The sequence below is a fragment of the Cupressus sempervirens genome, chromosome 1 (genome assembly GCF_028749045.1).
Source record: "Cupressus sempervirens isolate cs-2001-9-10 chromosome 1, ASM2874904v1, whole genome shotgun sequence".
Classification (NCBI taxonomy): Eukaryota; Viridiplantae; Streptophyta; class Pinopsida; order Cupressales; family Cupressaceae; genus Cupressus; species Cupressus sempervirens.
Genome location: NC_143118.1, coordinates 61,155,219 through 61,173,676, shown reverse-complemented (window position 1 = coordinate 61,173,676; position 18,458 = coordinate 61,155,219).

Below are 18,458 nucleotides of genomic sequence, written 5' to 3'. Positions count from 1 at the left end.
TGTACTTGACATTAAATGCATATCTACCATAGATTTAAAATACTATCTCTATGTAATAGAGAGACTATTTTCTATATATCCTCATAATGATCATACCAAGAAATGTGCACTTTATTGTACACTTCTCTCAGTATCTTGTATATACTACTAACTACACAACTTTTGGTATTCTCTCTAACATTAATTTTTATTAATTATTGTGCTATTTTACTAAGAATGCTTAAGTCAAGTAGGATGAGTCCCAAACAATAAGTGACTTTACTATCTTATCAGGTACATTAGGATGTACTTCTTCCAAAATTGTATGAGAACTTCCATGTTTTTTTGTGTTTACAAATGTTTCCTTGAATTCTTCTGTTAGCTCCTTCATTTCCTCCTTCAGACTATCATCCTTTCTTCTATTATTCCTTTTGTAGTTCTAATTCTTGTTTAGTTTTCTTCTATCCATTCTGTAGAACTTTTTCATATGTCCAAAGTTATTACATAGATAACATATAGGTACATTCCTTCTCTATTCATTATACTGGTTTTCAGGTGCTCTACAATTCTTTGCAATGTGTCCAAGATTATTACATCTATAACAAATAATTTTTCTTCTTTCTCTACTTTCATTGTTGTGAGATTTTCTTCTGTTGCCTGCATGGTTAGTGTTGCTAAATATTCTACTATTTGCATGATCATTATAAAATTTAGGTTTCTTACAATCTACTACATAATGTCCATATACATGACAATTATGATAATAAAAAATTGAAATGTATTTAAAAGACTCACCTTTGCAATCATCTCCAGTATGTTTAGGCTCATTACATCTGACATGAGATTCCTTTCTTCTATTTTCCTCATCTTGATTAGATTCTTTAGATTTCTTAGAGTGAGAAACATTCTCTTTGTCTTTAGATGTATCATTATACTTGCTCAAGTTTAGATCTTTCTTGACTAAAGGAGTATCAGTTTCTTTTCTCTCAATAGATTTCTTGGTAGATTGTCAAAGAAAGAATCCAAGTCTAGTCTTATCATAACTAGGTCTTTTTATAGATACGTGTTCTTTAATCTTTTCACTACTGGTATACAATTTGTCAAGTTGTAGTTTGGTTTGCACCAATTCACCTTTCACAATAGTGTTGTATTTCTCTAATTTTTCATGTTCCAACTTGATAGATTCTAATTCAGATGTTACTTTGCTTAACTGGGATCTTAGATTTGCATTTTCAACTTTTATTTCAGAATCATTCTTTCTGTAATGCCCTACCCAGAGATCCTTGGAAACAAGGATGAAATACAAGCCAATTTTTTTAATTTTTTTTTACAAGTATGAATACACATGACAAAATCATATAGGGATCACAATGATCACAACAGAAGACTTCACCACAATCTCGACAACCAACAAATCTCCAAATGCCACTACCAACTGAAACATGTGAACAAAAAGCCAACAACCACCACAAACAAGATGAGGGCTCAAGAAACGACCACTCATCAACAAAACACCAAGCTGGGGTAAAATGCAAAATCCTGAAATTTGGCTAAGCCTGAAATCCTAAAGCCCTAAAAATTGGCTAAGTCTAGATTTCTGAAATCCTGAAATTTCCTAGAATCTACAACTTATCTCCGAGAGGTTTGAAACCTATCTCAAAAGATTCGTTGCATATATTAAAATATATCTTAATCTTATACTTAAACGATATATTTTAAACCCCAAGAGACTAAAAAAGAAACACGAAAATTGAATTTCAAGAGAAATTGATAGAATTCAAAATGCAACAGCATAGGGTCGAAGAACACCCAAAAGGGTAGCCAAATCAACCCTCAAAAAGTTTGGAACACAACGAAAAGTGCCTACTGTCCACTTGCACAGGTTTTTACAAAAAACCATGCAATACTTCTAACTAAGGGAGGGTGATAGTTCTTCAGGCATGTGACACTTTATCAGTATCATACAACATTTTTCAAGAAGGCGTGTGACACTCTTCTAGTGTCGTACAACATTTCTCAAGAAGGCATGCAATACTTTATAGTATCGTATGACACAGCTTGTATGGGCGTGCGATACATTTTTATGTCGCACAAGTCTGACAAAATGTCACCCATAGAAACATGAAAACACTTAAAGAAATTCAAAAAAAGGAAAAACACAAAGAAAAACCTCCACACCGGGGAGTACCAGATCCATGCAAATCAAGGAATGAACACTTGAAAGCACTAATAGCAAGGAAAGAGGAACATCTATCCATCTAAACTACAAAAGCAAAGAACATACTGAAATAAACGTCAAAGAGAACAAAAGCAACATCATAATGTACAGAAATACATCTCAGGAACAAAACAACCAAACTAAGTACGTGGATCCTCCCATCAATCAATAGCATCATAAGACCATCGTGGGTCCTAGCCATCCCCCATGTGTCCAAGCCATTGACCAGATCATCGATACTGTCATAATAGTGATGTCACTACTAAAACATGCACAATATTAGCATAAGGAAATCTAACATGCTAGTGATAATGCATAAGATAATCCTACAGTAGATAACATCACCTATCACATGCTAAACAACAATAAGTAACAGATCTACTACTAAAGAAAATCACAACATCTAATCATATGCTAAACATCATGATAAGGGAATGCATCAAATAGAATAACATCATCTAAACATGATATCTAAGAATTCCAATGAAAGTATAAATCATAAGAAAGCATACTCTAAAATCTGAAGTACCAAGTGAAGACATCTAGCAATAGTTACATAAGGACAAAGATCATCTCTGTACACTGATCCCTAGCAGTGGTGAAGGTAGCTATGCCTCCCAACCATGTGGCACCCATAGGTCCACACCTGCCATGCTAATGGAGATAAAGATCCAACCATAAATACACAAAAATCACAACATCCATGGCTAACACTCATGCCAGACAGTATGATGGCTGAACCAAGATCCTAAGACAATGCAAGGAGTACAAGTCCTAGTCAGATACTCAAAAGGCTATTAAGTAGGGGCTGCATCCTGGAGAGTCACTTGGCATCGAAAAGCCCAAGCTCAGATCATGTGTCCTCAAACTTAAATGGGTGCTCACACATTGTGTCCTCGAACTTAATCGTGTGCTCACACATATTAATTATCTTAAGTTTTATTAACAATCACACATTTTATTTAGTTATCACTTGCTTAAAACTTCTTATCCTCCATCAACCTCCAACACCATGAATGCCGAGCTGCAAGATAGAAGCCCCCTTTGGATGCTACCCTACCCTACACATGCTCATCCTACGAAAAGTGCCCGTGGACATGCATACTCCCATCCCAACCCCAATGATCATAAATTTTGACAAATCCATGGAAGATCAAGCCTCGCAAGTCACCCAACAAATGTACGCACACGTACTCGTGTGTAGAACACCAACATCATGAAGATCATAACACAAGGACAAGAATGAGAACACAATGCAAAACAAAACACCCAACTGAAAGCAACTCAAGAGGATGGATTCTACATGAATTCCAAAGCCAATAAAATCATACATCATAAAATCACTCAACTGGCCTCAATCCAAGAGTATGGATTCTACACAAATCCCAATGATGTAACAAGACCAAAAGTCATGAACTTACTGTCATGTCCCGCCCCGACCATCATAGCACTATTGACATTTTGTTTCTTTTGGACTTTGATAGTTAGACTCTAGATGACACATTATTACCCACTATGGACATTGATATTTTGATCCTTAGACTATTTGATTTCATGTTATGTTATTGGGACATTGATACCTATATCATTAGGCTATATGATGATTCCTTATGATGTTACTAGGACACTAATATTCTAAGTAGTTTTTATGATGTTATTCATATATGCTTACTTACCTTCTTGATGATCCATATGTCATGATTAAAGCTTATGTTATACTCAAAGAATGTTTGATTTTTGAATTGTGGTCTCCATATGGTGCTAGATTATCATGTCTTAGCACATTTAGAGTAACATTAAGAATTCATGTATCATTTGAATAAACTAGAATTGTATACTTATATTATATTTGATGCATTTCTTAAGGCAGATTAATTCCTTAATTTTCTGTAAGAATAAATGATCATAATGTTTTACTATCTAGATTAGAGAATTGCTACAAATGTGAAGTGTGTAATGTGATATGAATGGAAATACATATTTCATATTAGTTATGTTATTCATTGATGATAGAATCTATGTGATTTATATTTACATTATCATTTTATCACCTTATTCTTGGACTACTGATATTTGTAATAAGTGTGTAGGCAAGAAGCCCATGGATTTATGGAGAACCTTGCTAGGTGTTTGGAAAAACCAAGGTTAACCCTAAGGAGGGTATAACCTTTTTACCCTTGTATTTTATTTGTAAAACCAATTTGTGTGTATTATTGTGATTCTATAAAAGTAAATTTGTTTTTCTTGATGGCTTGCCAAGTGTGTTGTGTGTATTGTGGTGTCACTTGACACATGTTCTCCTTTGTAGCATGCTTAGTGGGATGGTAGGTGGTTGAGTGAACCAAGGAGTGGTTTGGTAGGATTTCTTTTCCCTAGGTGTATTTATGGGTCCAAGAGGGATTCTTTCCATGCTAGGTCGAATGTACACCTTTTGTGAATTTCTAGGAGGTTTACACCATCCCTAGGGGTAGTTTGAGGTCTTATTTTAAAGCCCATATGATATACCTAGGGGGTAGGGGCATTTTTAAGTATTATAAGCTTCCCTAGGCATTGAAAAGAGCACCCAAAAATTGTGGATTCCCAAGTTGGCCGAATTTGGAAACTTAAGCATCAAAAGAAAACATTCTTGAGGGAGAGTTCTTGGGGGGAGAATTTTTGGATAGATCTGGAAAAAGAATCTAAGTGGGGTAAATTTTGGAAAAGAAAAAAAAACAAGGAGAAGAAGATAGCTTAGGAGGAGGATTGCTGGTAAAAAAGTGTGGGAGCTCAAATTTTCTTGGAAACTAGGTTGGTAACCTTATGTACCCTTGCTATGAAAGTTTGTTGTTAAGTAGATTATTTTTATTGTGTTATGCATGTGAGTTTTCTGTAATGTAGTTGTAATATGGTGTGTTGTAATGTTGTGTTGTGTAAGGTTGAGGGATCATGTTTTAGTTTTGGTGTATGTGTGTATTGTGATTTACATTGTGTTGTGAATTCATATGTTCTTGTTGCAGTTTTCTGTTTTGGGTGTGACAAGGTGAGTCTCATCTCTTGGGAGGGAAAGAGACCCTTGTGAGGGTAAGGGGTGCATAGGGAATGTGTTGGGTGAGAGTCTCTCCTAGAGTAGGAGAGGGATGCCATATGGGTGTTATGGGCCCCATATGCCACCTTGCTGGAGTTATAAGTATTGTAAAGATGCCATGTGAGGGCATGTATGTGGTGTTGGGTTGCCTTGTGAAGGAATGTGTATAAAGTGTATAGCCTAATGAAGGCATAGTTGCAGGTGGAGTCTCCTCAACATTCATTTTCCACCCTTACCCCTTGAGATGAATCTACATGTGATCCTAAGTGGTCTACCTTGGTTGGGAATTTTTTTTGGTTTTATTTGTCAACTGTAAAATGTGTGAACAGTTTTGTAATGTGAGCATTGTGTTGTAAATGGTTGTTAATAATGTATGTCCACCTAGTCAAGGTTCTCCCTGCTCGGGGGTGGCCTTTAAAAGGCCCAAGGTTGGGAGGAGAGTACCATGGGCTTGTTTGTGTGTGTTGTACTGCAGGTTGTGATCTATGGATTGAAGACTTGAAGAGAAGAAGGATGTTGTCTTATTTTCATTTGCAGCAAAAACATACTTTCAAGTGAATTCTGATTGTATTAGGGAGAGTCACCCTTGGGTAACTCCCAATATTGTGTTTTATGACAGCTTGTAAGCTGGAAAATTGTATAAGTGGACTGTACTTGTTGATATGTTGCTACATTCAGTGATTTAAGAAATTTATGTATATCATGCACTATCCTATAGTATATAGAAATGAGTAAAGTTGTTATGTTTTTGTTTCTAAAATGATTCTAAGAGAAAATGTGTGTCTCCATTTGAAATTGATACATTTGGTTATAAAGACATTTTTTTAGAATTTCAAATAATGTTCTGGTTGGAAGGAACTCAAGTGGTTAGTGAAGTTAGTTAAATGTATTGTAGTAATGTACATCAATATTGTAGATCAAGGAAAATAAATATAAACAAATAAAATAAAATAAAAATGCTTTCATTGAAAAAGAAAAATATATTTATATTTGCTGGTTCCTTTGACTGTAATATTGGTGCACTACACTTACTCAATCGACCTCAATCCAAAAGTATGGATTCTACACAAATCCTAGTGTCCATGAAACAAAGAAAAGGTCCAAAAGAAACCATAACAAGTATAAAATCACTCAATCGAACATAACATCGGGAGTACAGATACAACACACATCCTAATGCAACATAAAAGTGTAGAAGTGGTTTGACTAATATCCAAATGGATCATCCAAGTCCACGACCCACATTGTGCCAAGAAAACCTAAGAAAATAGGGTGGCATGCAAAATGAGGTAAAAACCCCAAATTTTGGAAAAATTGCAAAATTAAAACCCATTTGACCTTTAGGCACAAAAACTCCAAAAATCCAAAAATATATGGAATCAGACACCGTATGCAAAAATATCTAGCATAACAGCATAAAATCCCAAACCTTCATCCTGAAAAATAGGGAAATGTTCGTACCCACCCAACCGGGTAGAACTAACATACAAAAATAGAGGAGACCACTAGTTCTTAGCCTCCAAACAAATAACTACCAACAACAAAAGCAGAAATGGAGCAAAAACAATAAAACAGGAAAGCCCTACCTCACAACCAAAAGGGCAAAACAAGAAACTGAACCATAAAATAAATATCCTACAAAAGTAACTGAAAATCGTAGCAATCCAAGGTTTTCCTAAGCTAGATCCAGTGAGCCCAACATCGTGATGATCCCACACCCGTAGCTCCCACAATGAACAAAACAATAAATCCTCATGAAGAGGATTTTGGGTTTTACTCTCCAACTTTCTAATTCAAAAGTGAGAAGTGAGGAATTAAATTCCTCTTTGGATATTTATCCACTTTTTGAGTGAATAATCGATTAGGGAAAATAACCAGCCAACCTAGTTAAACCCTGAATCAACCCAAATGAAAATAGGTTATTCCTATAAATAGGAATTCATCTATGGCAAAGCTCCCAGAAATTAAAACAAATCAATTAAAAGCCCAAAAACCCAAAACACACAAATCTCCTTAAAGACTTTTGCGATAATGCGAACCTCTAAATGCACAGACAAGCTTATTGGTCTAATCACATAATGCAAATGAGTTCGGATTTAATAATTATCTAAAAGCTTAATTTAAACATTTTAATAAAGGATACATCAACCATATAAGGATGACATTGGTAAAAGATGAATGGCTGAATCACTAACTCCATGTGCCACTACCAGGGATTTAAATCCTGCACACTACACAACATGATCAAGTGCAATTGCATATAATAACATAGGAAAAGAAATAAATGCATTAAATCACCTAATTTAACCATTTATTTAATTATATTAAAATAATCTATTTACATCATTCACATTCGCATAAAACATAACAACGCAGGAATGAAGTAAATAACCATAGCATTAAATCCATCACATAACATAATTAGAGGTATGTCCAAATACCAGATAACTAGATATCATCATAAAACACATTGTCATCTCAAAATGGCATCGTCATGCAATATGATCAACTAAACATCATAGTAGTCTAAAATCTATGATACTGGAATCAAGGTGTAACATCTGACCCTTAGGTCCTCTCAAATATAAAGCATCACATAAGAAAAGATATCTCTTAGATCAAAATATAACAAGGTAAATGTCTATAGCACATAACCAAATAATCCCACATGAGCAATCCATTTCTAATTACTTAAGCATTTAATAATAATTGATTACAAAATCAACAAAAAGACACTTAAAACACATAAGCAAACACAGTCATAAACATGACTAACCACTACTACAGGAACCTAGTCCAGTGTAGCATGGTAATAGAACATAGTGCAATCTCTACACACATCTCAGGATAATCATAGAACAACCTCATGATACCACATCGATCTTGGTAACCACTGGCACAAAATTGAGTGAACCAAAAATCAGAACATAATCTCATAGATCAGTCAAAAGCATAAACAAAGCAACTGATACAAAAACAAAAATCCAAACACGTCGAAGGTGTCAACCACTCAGGGTCATAATCATGATCCCATCACAACAAAAGATCAACAAGGTTGCATCCATTAGGATGACTTAAAGAAGTCAAATGGGAGAGGCACTACACTTTCCTCCATTTTTCTTAAGACTTAGCTTAAGTTGAACTATTTTTAACTCATGTTTCAAGATCTCATTTTCTTTCTTTAGCTCTTCAATATCATCATCACTAGTTCACTCACTAGGTCCTTTTTGCTTTAGGTTATCTATCTTGTCCTTTAGTTTACCAATATAAGCTTTTGCATTTTCATATCTATCCTTTAGGCCATCTCTTTCATTAGTAAGGAGATCAATTTTCTCAAGAGCTTCTTCAAGATTTTTCTTCCACTCTTCCATATCCATAGGAATTTTATTCAAGCCATTAAGCCTCTTCTAAATAACCTAGCTCTAATACTAATTGTTAGAAATAGATAATACTAGGGGGAGGGGTGGTGGGGGGTGAATCAGTATTTTCAATCTTTTTGTTAACTAGGGAAACCTTGGCCAAGGGAAAACCCCAATGGGGATGAAACCCACAAGATGATTCACTATATAAAGAATCCAATTAAGGATATTGACCTTGTTAGGAGTTTATCAAGAATGTATAGTGTCTCGAGTCCCTCTTAGGAAACTAGGCCTTGTTAGAAGCCTCAACCCTGTTCAAAGTTGGTGGATCATATACAAATGTGTGAAAGAAGAGCCCACTACCCTAACATGCAACTATAGAATTAATTTCTTCAAGAGAATAGATATACAAACAATACTAGATCACTTGTTGTACTTCACAATTCTTCTAATTGTAAGCTCTTCATACAAGCCTTTGGTAGACTATAGAGAATATTCCTTCCTATTCACTCCATGTCATAAACAAAAAGTAACTGCACATATATCAATTCACATTATATCTCACGTTATCATATCACATAACATGATTTCGCATTCACTTTCATTCACACCTAATGTTGGAAATGAAGTTCTTTACTTATATCAATCATATTAATAAATCCTTCCTTAGTCGGCTCACATATCATCTTTAGAGTTGGCCCACAAAGAATTAATAATCAAAATAATTCTTTAATTCTGCATAATGAAATATTTGCATCGATATTTCCTTCATAACTTGAACTCAGTTGATTATACAGACATGTGCACTAGTATATATCATCAGGATGATGTCATGCATTTGTAGTCAACTATGCAAGAGAATATTCCCAAGGAATATACCACTCTCAATAAATCTCATTATGTTGTTGTAATATTGTCCAATACTTAGACAATTTTCCATCATGAACAATCATAGCTATATTGTAAAACGTATGTTGTCATAAATGAAAATCACATATCTCATCTTATTTGACTAATTGGTCATATTGCCAACATGTTGTCTCTACTAAGAATAGTGAGAATGTGGGATGTCTTGATGGGCATGGGTGACCCCCCGAGCTAGTGGATAGAAAGGTTTTTGGCCACTAAAACAAATTTTTTTGTAATGGTATTCCATTTTCCAAGTGAATGATAAACTTTTGCAAAAGGTCTCCCAGCCCTAAGAACTATGGTTTGACACACCACAAGGGTACTAGAGTAGAGCTATCACGTAGCAATACCACTGAGATGACATTAATCATATTGAGTTTTATATAGCAACTGGAACATTGACCTAGCTTTGGCATATTACCATTTTGGAGTTGTCCCCTGGTATACCCAATATCAAATATCTTGGTCCAGGGTAGGCTTCTCTATAGAAGTCACATGGATTTCTCTTACACCCAAGATCCATGAATGGAAAGGGGAGAGGATATGTCCATGTAACTCCTAGGGTTTTAAACACTATAGACAAAAATAAAAATAGAAAAGGTTCATTTTAAAGCACTAAACAAAGTGTTATTTACTCTAGCAAATCCACACACATAGTTTAGACAACCATATAGGGTCTTCGTCAACATCCTGCAAACACACATTGGTAGTTTCTAATGATTATGTCTTCATCCAATGATTGCCACATCTTGCAAATAAACCATTAGTAATACAAAAAACATCTAATCTAGGTCCTAGAAGGAAACATAAACCATAGATGCAGATTCTAAGTGAAGTATGTGCTTTATGTGAACCAACTGCACTCTTATGGGAAACATACTGTACCCAGGATTCCCCTAGTGCACTTAGACAGTGCTAACTATGCCCATGGTGCACTTGGGGACTAGAAGAGCATAGTTGGTAGTTTCTAGGTGCAGTTGGGAGACTAGTTGCAAGTTGTGGGGAAATGAGCCCTAAATAATACCCAGAAACTAAAATTTTGAAATCTACCCTACCAAATGTGCCCAAATAGTGTAGATTGTGCCAATGGTGTATTTGGCACCCAAAAGGGTGCGGTTGGTTGTTTCTAAGTGTAGTTGGTAAGCTAGGAACAACATATGGGGGTTATGGTGACTCCTAGGCCCCTAAAACTGCCTCCTAGAGCTCCCAAGTGTGCCCTAATAGAGCAAAGTGCACCCTAGGAAAACAAGCTAATAGAATGCATAAAAGAGAGCATATAATCATGTTACTAGGTCACATAATTAATCTATATGTGATAAGGAAGTACAAATAGCCATTATACCTTTCCAAGTGAGTTCCTTCCTTGCACCTACAAGCACAAAAAAAAGAAACCTAAGTTAGTTAAGTGTGTTCACGTCAGGTTCACTAATTGTAGGACCAAAAAATGGGCTAATATCTAACATAATATGAGAAAATCACCAACTTAATAAATATAAATTGATGCCCTCTAGTATACCATGAAAGCCAAATAAACAAAGAAAGCAACACAAAGTTTTAAAAACCCCCTCTTTCATTTTTAGCTCCCATGTCCCTCTTTCTTCTCCATGCGATGTAGCTTCAATTTCCTATAATGCACACAATTAGGAAGAAAAAGTGTATGATAATGATAAGGCTATGAGAATACTAGAAGAAGTGATTTAAGCTTGAGAGAGTAAAGAACAAGGACTTAGAACCTAGTACTTAAGGACTAGAAATGAGAGGAAGAATGCTCAATTTATAATCAACATGCAAGATCAGATCATTGGATTTGTCACCTTAGATATGCAACTTGCCAAGAGATTCCTTTGAGAATCCATGACACATATGACACAAGATGCCAAATGTAGGATTGTATGATGCTTGGAAGTTGAACATGGCTAAAAATGGAAGAGGATCTATGACATGTCATGTGACACATCAAACCCACTTAAAGCCAAGAATCTATGACTATGGAAGCCCAAATATAGAAAAGCATAAGGGAATAAGAATATATGGATTATGACATATCTTAGCCAAGTGTAAATGGAGAATCCACAATGTGTCATACCCATGTGTCATAATGATGTCAATATTATGAAGAATATTTGAATTCAAAATCCATATATCCACACAAATAAAAATTAGAAATTAGGAAATTAATGTGAAAAATATGACTTAAGAAATTGTGAATTTTCATGGTTTGCAAATGATAAATAAATAAATTAGTAAAATTAATTAATTGAGGATGCTAGTTAGGAAGAATAATTAGTAAAATGATATAGGATTAAATTATGGGTTATTTAATCCTATAGAGAAAATTAGTAGATAATTAGCCAATTTGATTAAATAAGTGTGACAATATCCTTTGATGAAAATGCAACAATTATGTAGATTGACTAGAATGATGATAGGTAGACCAAAGCCATGGTCAAATTGATTGATTAAATAGAATTGATAACATGCCAAGGGCACATGACATGAATTAAGGACACATAACATTTAACTGACATTGTAAAATGCTATAGGATTGAGATTGATTGATATGGTTGATCATAATAACATTGACAAACACTTTCAATGTTATTAGAATGGTTTGATGATGCCATGATCTGACACTAAGAGACTCGACAATGTCAAAGATCAGATGATGTGAATGACAGTTTGACTTAGCATTGAGAGCCATGATAGTACTAAGGTCAGATTGATAAGATATGATAGACTGATAGGTTTCTAAGGCATTGAAAGCCACAACAATGCCTAGGATTGGACATATGATGACTAATTTAAGGTATCTGACATGTTTGAGTTGATTAACATTGACTCTAAGTAGGTTTGGGGTGATTCCAAGTTGATTTGATATATTTTGATGATGTGCAAATAATGCACAAGAGGATATGAATGATAAAGAATATTGTTGAGATATAATCAAGTTGGCCAAAAGATTAGAATTAGTGAAAAGAGAAAATGGGATGAGTTAGTATGAAAATTGATGAAACTGTAGATGTGAACCATTTTTGAGTGTCTACAGGTATCTCTAAAATTACTACCATAATATTACACATTTTTTTAACCTTCTAACCACATAAATTTTTCTATTTTTGGACAATATTAACAATGCAAACTTTAATTACTTTTACCAATGCCTTGGCATTCCTCGCAAACATATGTCTACCAATTTTTTAAATAACTTTTGATATACTTAACCAAATTAAAACTAAATTATATATTATTGTTCTACACTTGATTCTATACACTTTTTTTAAAAAATGGTTTCCATTTTTTGATTATTTTGATGCAAATTATGCTTAGCACATGAACAAGTACCAAAATTTAAGGATGTACTCAATTCAATAATTCATAACAAAAAATGTAGTCATTAAAAAATTACAAAAAAAAAAAAAACCAATTCTAGATATGACTCTTAACGATCATCCTACAAAAGGGATATGAAAAATACTAAATATAATTATCTTTTGTGTTGCACACAAAAATAGCTATGTTATGCTTTCTAAAAAAAATAGGAATTGTTTTTCTTATGTGTAGGGTTTAACCCACCTAATATTATCCATTTTGTAAAAAATCTAGTATTTTAGAAAGTAGATTCAAAGAAATACAATTTATATATTTTATGCATATTGTCATTTTGAGTGGATGAACCTCAAATGTCTCATCCAAGTTCAGATGTACTTGAATTTAGAAAAAAGGTGTCTACTTATACCCCTATTTTTGTACACCATCTTGGTGAATGTACCCAATTTATTAATCACTAATTTCTTTTTTATCAAATTCTCAACAAAAAAAAATATTTGATTTTGTACTATAGTTTGACCATTATATCCTAAGTCATTATTTAAATAAAAGGAACTTTCCCCCCTTTAATCAGATAAAAGACCCCATTCCCCACTTATTCTAAGGTGTGCACACAAAAGAATTTATTCACACTTTAAAAATAAAATAAAAGCCTTTTTTTGTCTCACATGGGGCACAAAATTCAATTCTTGATTATGATTGGTGAGAACACTTGTGTACATGGATCACTGTACTTTAATTTTGCATCCTTGATTAAACTCTTCTTGCCTCATGATTTTCATTGTCCATTCTTCTTCAAAAGGGAAATCTCTCTCCTCTTCTCACAATACTCATGCTTTGTACTAAAATTATGTTTAAAGAATCTTAGGTACTCTTTGGAACTTTTGGAGACTTGTGGCATCACCTCATCTTTTTCATATTATAGTAGCATATTTTGCATTACTATAGCCTCTCTTCTCATGCATTAGAATAGAACATGTATCTTAAATAGGAGGATTGTAACACTTTCATGCTAGGTTAGCTTTGCATGTATCATTCACTTAAGTTTAGCTTCATTTTCATTGCATATCATCTTTGGTTCTTTGACATTTACACTCTTTCACTTATTCATGATTCTCCCATTTCACGGTGTACCTTGCAAGGGGTTGCATAACTAAGCTCATTTGATAGTCATAAACACTTCATTTGCACCCTTTTCACATCATCTCTAGGGAGCTCTAAGTCACCATTCAAGCTTCTCAATTCAAGAGATCTCTTAGATAGAAGGACACAAATAAGGGAACTCTTTTGTGTGTTCATTTTTTGGCACCCATCGTGGTGCAAAACTACCTTGTTTTGCCTTCATTTTTTCATTTTCATCCTTTTTATTACTTGTTGTTTTGTATTTCTATTTTTCCAGATAGAAAAATCATGCGATACTTTGCTAGTATTGTGTGATAGTTTCTTCTACTGGAGTGCCATACTCTTCTAGCATCGTACAACCTTTTCTACTAGTGTTGTGCGATACTTTACCATTTAAAGTATTGCATGTCCCTCTATATTCCATTGTCTACATTAACATAGAGTATCACACAGGCATAAAGTATCACTAGGATATATAATGAAGCTTCATACGATATTTGTGTAGCCAGAAGTATCATACAATTTTGGTTAGCTAATTCAAGTTCTACTTTATATTTTTTAGTTTCAAGGCTTCTTATTTCAAGTTTTTTGGTTTCTTGACAATCTAACTAGTGGTCTTGCAAGGTTAATTCCAAATTTTCTAGCATTTTTGATGGACTAACTTGGTTGTTTTGTAGGGATTTATCATTTCTTTCTTGCTATAAAAAAGAAAAAGAAAAAGAATTATTGTCAAAGACAAAAGGGCTACTAATGTGTTTGCAGGGCTGTCCAAACAAAAACAAATAAATAAGTTTTTATTTATTTGATTTGATTTCAAGTGTGACATGATAAAAGTTGTTTTATTTATTTAGGCACAAAAAATTTGTGAGTAGGGTTCATTGTTGGAGGAGAGTATTCTCTTCACCTTATAGGTGAAACAAAAATCTTGATCCTTTTGTTGGATCTTAAAAGTGAGTGGGATACTCCACTTTTTAGTGGTTTTAATTGATATTCTTTGTGTGTTTGGGGGAAACACTAAGGAGTAGGAGAGTGTGCTCTTCACCTTCTAAGGTTAATCATAAATCTTGACCTCTTCGGTGCAGATCCATTTTGTTTCAATCTCCTAGTGAGATATTACCTTTAGAGGGCCTATTATTGGTGGAAAGATATCAATAGGAATGACATAAAGTGGGAAAGAGAAAACTCCAACTAACTTGACTTATGCCATAGTCACAAACCCCTTGAAAAAGGCCAAATCCTTGGGGGGAGTAGCACTTTTCTCTATTTATTGCAAGTACTTGTGGGATTGGGACCATGAGGAAGTCACTAGGTGAGAATGTTTAAGGTACTCTTGTGGACACAATGTCCATTACTTATTTCATGATAAGGTGTCCTATTATCAAGTGCAAGAAGGGTGTTGTGAATGAGACCCTTTCTAGACACTTTAGGATTTAGAAGCCACTCTTATTCCCTACTCAATATCTTCTTGCAAGTATTGATCCCAATGGACTACTTGGACCACCCCATTATTTTACACTCACCATTTGTGTCTCTTTGGTTGTGTTATATAAATTCCATGACAAATCCAACATTTATTATGTGAAACCACTTTGTGTGAGGTGAGGGGGCATCAAGTGTGAGCCAAGTTGTTGAGTAATGAATAGTATCCTCTAGGTAGATATTGCTTGGCATATTCTCAATTTGTGCTAGACCTATGGGAATTATTTGAACACACACATGACCATAGTATTCATAGGATTTTCAGTTTGAAAATCTCATTAGTCTTTCTATTTGCAAGGTTTATTTTTCCATTGTCCAATTATGTTGGCATCACAATTTCTATCAAAACTGCTAGTTTGCTATCAAGACTACAACTAAATAAAGCTAAAATAGTATATTTAGTTAGAAAATTCAACCAAATCAAGTCTTTTGAGAAAAAACACTTTAAAATTTGTCCTCTCTATCAAACTAGAACACTATCATATTGATGTGCACAAAGTATCACAAAACTTCTTACAAAGTATTGTACAACTTCTTTCAAAGTGTAGTATTGTTTCTTGGGGAGTATAGTATTGTCTAAAGTATTGTACAACTTCTAACAAAATATAATATGACATTTTCTACTATCAAATTGTCTCTTAGCTTATTGTACTATCTTTATTGGTTCCTAAACTTGATTTTTATTGCTCCAAACTTGTTTTGGGCTTGTCTAGGGTGTCTATACCTCGTTTACCATGGCTCCTTGGGTCTGAAATCTACATGTTAGAGTCTATTTTTCTAAAATAGCTACCTTGATCTCTTGATTACATTACTTGATTGGGAGATTTTTTCACTTATCTTTACCTATCTATCTATTTTTTTACTTGGATATTTCACTATTGGGCTTTTTTCATAGCTCTTGACTTGAGTTGTGGGTGTCATAAGTTTCTTGGAAACTTTTCTTGACAAGTCACTCTTTCATTGCTACCTCATCTTAGCAAGTGAAAAATCTACCTATCTAGTTTGGACATCAAGTTATCTTATGTGAACCTTATTTGATTCTTCTAATTTCTTTCATGCTTTAATTTCTATCTACCACTATGGAATGAAAATATTTTAAGAGAACATTTGAGAGAACTTTCACTCCTTTAGAAGATTCCTGTGATATCATTTTGGAAACAATACTTGATAATAAGCTCATTATATTGCCTAAATCTTTCTCATATACAGTGATATGCTTTGAACCTTATTGTTCCTACCATAAATGCAATAACCATAGTACTTCAACTTGCATGACATTGAAACATAAAATTCAAGATCTTATTGATGAAAAGGTAGTTGATCTTTCAAACTCTATCAACTGATGTGATGAGGATACTTCTCTTGAGAAAGATCATATTGATGAACCTATGTCTCGTGGTGGTCTTCTTGATGTCTTTCCTTCCAACATTCATGAACTTCTAAAAATTCAAATATTTCTAACATGGATCCATCAAACAAGGAACCTAATGCTTTCCACATTAACTATACCTACCCTCAAGGGATACCTCTAAAAGAAACTCAAGCTAACCTTCACTTTTCTCCAAATATTTTCCATGCTACTCAAACTAAATACCATCAACTTTCATGCAATGTTATGCCTACTATGCTCACTTCAACTAGTCCTTCATTACCTCTTCAAGTTTCTACCATGTAGAATCTACATACTCCCTTGTACTTAGGAGTGGATCCATGTCAAGAGGACTCTCAAAAAGATGAAGCTATAAATGTCAAGAAAGATCAAGATCAAGTACCCTTTCATATCCTTTGAGATGTCACCCCTACATATCCTTTTTCATATCCACCTCCTATGTATAATGAGGATACCACTTCCACTACCTCCACTAAGATTACTAAAAATTATGAGAAAAATACTCTTTCTATGCTATCCAAAGAAACTTGTCAAGATCAAAGTATTCCCTCATTCTCTTGTTCTAATTTTTCATACTTGAAGACTATGCTCAAGGTTCAAGAAATCCTATCAAAGGTGTTGCTACTATCAAATCTACTCACGAGTCTATTGATGGCCTGGGTCATGTTTTTCACTCTAAAAATATTGATATGTCTAGCCATTATCCATTTGCATCTTCCAAATCCGTCCTTGGTCCTTATCCATCAAAGGTAAATCCTTCAAACCTTCCATCCATATTGGGACCTTAGTCCCCTCCATCTCCTACTTCCACTGCTATCTAATCATTCACTTCTCCTATTATACCTCAAGATCAAAAAATATACACATCCTTGAACCCTTCACATCAATCTATCCATATAGACCCACCATATCATCCTTATTCATCCATAAATCCCAAGTTTTTTAGAAGAAATTTGAATGATCAACTAAAAAATAAACATAAGAATCCATTGAAAAATGAAAATCAATATGTCTTATCTAATTGACATGTGAATATAAAGAAATTAAGATCATTCAAGTGACCACAAAGGTCTACTAACCAAATCTTGAAATCAAAGAAAATATGGGTTCCTAAATCCATCATTGAAGATATGCATTCTAAAGCATCCAAAGGAAAATAAAACTCAAAAGCTATATGGATTCCCAAGTTTCTTTTAAAAGACTTGTGTATTAAAAAATAATCAAGGTTGACATTCAAGCTTCCAAAGGCTTCCACTCCATATTTTTCTAAACATCTTCCTCAAAATATTTTGAAGCCTTCCACTCCATCTCTCTCAAAAAATACTCTAGTACATCATACATTAAAACCTCAAGTCATTTAATCATTCTATCACCCTTCAAGGTGTGTGTCAATGTTGATCTTGCCCATTTTTTCTTCTACCCTTGAAAAATCCTTTCAACACCCTATCTACTATCCTTCCACTTACTATCCTCTCACCTTTTATCCTTCCATCCTATTTATCTCATCCAAAGCCTAAAACCATTTTTTCCATATACCCTTATTTTCCCTATCATCTCCTTTACATCACCCTATCAACATCTTTGAGCATACCTCTCCATGGGATTGAATTA